Raw genomic sequence first — 4,071 nt, forward strand, 5'->3', positions numbered from 1 at the left:
ATATGAGAAGATCCCTTGCAGGTAAGAAGAAGAATTTGATGATGAAAGAGAGAGAGCAATTGAAAAAAGAAGAACAATAACAACAACAACAAGAAGAGAGGGGGAAAGGTATAATGGAGATCATAATATTGGTCATCTGAGGATGCGAGACCTGACGGAATATATATATACTATGCTGTAGCACTTATTTTCGCCTGCATGTGAGTCTGTCCCTCAGATATGGCGTCCTGTAGGGGGGAGATTCTGAAAGAAGAGTTTCATGTTAATTAAATAGTTTATTTTTATTCATATTTTTTTTTCTCTTTCGTTTCTTTTTTCTCTGAAGCACCGGGACAAACCGAGAGGAAGTGAGATAGACAGTAATAAAAGGAGTTTATAGAGTTAATAGGGGGAAATAGACGGATATAAACGAGAGACGGAAAGAATTGGGTAAAAGTGACAAATCAGCTCGATTCTGATAGATGTTAGATGATCCAGAATTAGGAATTGCAATTTTGCTGTTATTTCTGTGATACTGGCAATGTCAAACATTTATTATCTAAATGAAGTAGTACTCACAGGAGAGAGAGAGAGAGAGAGAGAGAGAGAGAGATGAGAGAGAGAGAGAGAGAGAGAGAGAGAACTTCTTTAATCTCAGTACACCTGACACAGGTGCGTCAATGGAAGAGGGAAACATGAACAGTCTTACCTGGTCCCTTTGAGCCACCTGTAGCAGTCTTCCTAGTCTGAAGATCACAGCTCTCTCGTACCCTGCAACCACCTGTGGAAGTGTCGGGGAAAATGAGGGAATTAGTTATGTAGGTCGGGAAAATGAAGAGAATTAGTCATAAATGTTGAGATGAACAGTTAGTCATGTAGGTCGGGAAATGAGCAGAATTAGTCATGTTGGTCAGGAAAATGAACAGAATTAGTCATAAAATCGGAAAATTATCGATATAACATAAGGTCCGGAAGGTGGACAGAATTAGTTCTGTTGGTCGGGAAAATGGAACAGAATTGTCATAAAAATCGGAAAAGGATCGGGATATATTCATATATATAGGTCGGGAAAATGGACAGAATTAGCCATGAAAGTTGAGGAAAATGAACAGTGTTGGTTTAAAAGGTCGGGAAAATGAACAGAATTAGTCATTAAGGTTCGGGCAAAATGAACAGAATTATTCTTATAGGTTGGGAGAATGAATGGAATTTGTCATATGGGTAGGGAAAATGAACAGAATTAATTCTATAGTCAAGAGCAATGAATGAATTGAATTGAATTAGTCATAAAGGTTGGGAAATTGAACAGAATTAGTCATAAAGGTTGGGAAAATTAACAGAATTGGTCATATAAGTTGAGAAAATGAGCAGAATTAGTCATATAGGTCAGGAAAATGAACAGAAATTATCCAAAGGTTGAGGTATGGTGAACAGAATTAGTTTAAAAGGTCGGGAAAATGAGCCGAAATAGTTTTCAAAGGTTGGGAACATTAACAGAAAGTTTTGGGAAAATTAACATAATTAGTCTCCAAGGTTGGGGAAATGAACAGAATTAGTTTAAAAGGTTGGGAAACTGAACAGAAAGGTTGGGAGAATTCAACCTAATTAGTCAGAGGTTGAGAAAATGCTCAGAATTAGTTCCAGTGGTTGGGAAATGAATAGAAAATGAAAAAACGAGAAAACTGCCTGGGATCTGTCGGTCTAAGCGACGTTGACCAAAGGCAAGACTGATCTGAACAATGAGAAACACAGTTCGAGTAAGCATATATGAACGGACATTTCGTGATTAACAAAAAGGTCCAGGTCACCAAAAGAAACGAAAAAGCGCCCAGATTAAAGATTTAAAAGCAGCCACCCACATGTGGTCAGGTAAGTCAGTCAGAAAACAATGCATTTTGTTTTAGGAACAAAGGCATATACAAACGGACAGTGCAAAATTAGCAAATCCCCGAAGGCTAGATTAAGGATTTAAGATTAATTAGAAAACAATACACTTTGTATTATAAGTAGATTCATGTCAACCGTGCATCCTTGATGTCTAGACCATCCCTTCCGACGCTCCTGATTGGCTGTTGATAAGCCAGTCACTGGGCTGGAAACTCTCAGTCTCTCCAGAGAGTTCACATAGGCAGGATGTGTGTTCCACCTTTCCTGAGGAATACGTCTGTCAAAAGTATCCCTCAGGAGAGGTGGAACATACATCTTGCCTATGTGAACTCTCTCGAGAGACTGAGAGTTTCAAGCCCTGTCATAGGTTACCAACAACCAATTAAGAGTGTCGTACGGGACTTTGCGTAGACATCAAATGCATGGTTGATGTGAATCTACTATAGTAACACCATGAATTCACAAATAGTCCATGAGCCAGGCAAGATTTGACTACCATATTGGGGGACTAATAACCACTATGTTTTTCAGTAAGCTTGGTATATGGGTTGTATGAAAAATATGTGATGGACATTGCAGAAGCACCAGATTAATGCATTTTGGCGGCCATCTTTAAAGATGGCTGCCCTAACCAATAAATTATTATGTGTCTCCAAAGAATGCTTCTTGTTCACTTTTAATTCAGTAGAAACAATGCCTAATTGTTATAAATTTGTTGTATATAGCAATAATGCTTCAATGGCATACTTTTGGGTGGTTATCTCTTATTTATTTGTTTATATCCAGTAAAATAGTGAAAAATGTGATTTTTCTCTAATTTTTTCATTATTTTGTACGAATAGTTCCATTTTCAATATATTTTTATCATGTTTTGCTCATATTCAACCTCTGAATATTGTTATTTGTTGAAATATCAAATGGTCACAGCTTTGTCAAATTAAAAAACTAGTGTCATATACATTTATACGTATATTGATATGTATATATACCATTACCATATATTTAAGTCATTCATTTTGTTCATATTTGCTCACTTATTCAATGCTTGTCTTTTTTTTGTGTTTTGAGAGAATTTAGAAAAGAATTAATAAATATTTATAATTATTGACACATTTAATATGATGGCGATATAATATTTGAACGGCCCTAAATATTTGTTTCAGCCTCGACTTATTTGGCTACCAAAATGGCTGATGAAGAAGTTACAACAAAGCGACCAAGAATGGACCCTAAGAGCAGTGGTTATATGTGGGAAAGTTTGTCCGCACTGATGAACTAAGTAGTCCTCAAGATGAAGCCTCCTGGATTACCTACGTGAAGCTGCAGAAATAAGAAACTTTGAACCAATACTTACTTGGCACAAGAATTCCCAAAAGCTTTATCAGTGTACTATATCACAGAAAATGCAGGTCTAATTTCACTCATAAAAGGCCCTGGATAAGCTAAGAAAACCAAGAAAGTTTGGAACTCAAGAAGATGATGCCTTCATGCCTAGGCAATCATCCCGACAAGGCCCTGCCCTTCAATCTACAGTGTATGATAAGGTGTGCATATTCTGTTTGAAAACATCAAAATATGTGAAACATACAAATACCAGGGAGCCATTAAACCAGCAGTTGAGCTAAGAGCTGATAAAAGGATTAGGGACATTGCCACTCAATGTATGGATGAAAGAATCCTTGCTATCACATCAAGAGACATTGTTGCAGCAGAGGCACACTATCATGAATCCTGTTACAAAGACTACACTCGTACTAAACCTGAAAAGAGTGATGGACAACCAGCAGGAAGAGGATCCTTACCAGAAAGTGGAGAAAGCAGCTATGAAAATGTTGAGTGATTTATTCGTAATGATCTTTTCAATAAACCACGAATTCTTCCCTTAACTGAGCTCACATCAAGGTTATAACCTTCATGAACAGAAAGGAATATATGAAGTTACGGATGCCACAAAGAACCATCTACGCCGTAAACTGAGGCTGAGTTTGAAGAGGCATTACATTTCTTCACCATATCTCGCCTGGTCTATCTGGAGACCTGACAATTTTGTCGTACGAATCAGTCATTAATGAAAATGTACTGTTAAAGAACAAACTTCAGGCATATACCCAAAATGATGACTTTGATTGTTTAATAGTCAAGATTGCCCAGTTTTTACGCCATGAAATAAAATGTGAAATCCCAGAACACATGGCCTCCACACCC

This window comes from Macrobrachium nipponense, chromosome 36 (genome assembly GCF_015104395.2).
Source record: "Macrobrachium nipponense isolate FS-2020 chromosome 36, ASM1510439v2, whole genome shotgun sequence".
NCBI lineage: Eukaryota > Metazoa > Arthropoda > Malacostraca > Decapoda > Palaemonidae > Macrobrachium > Macrobrachium nipponense.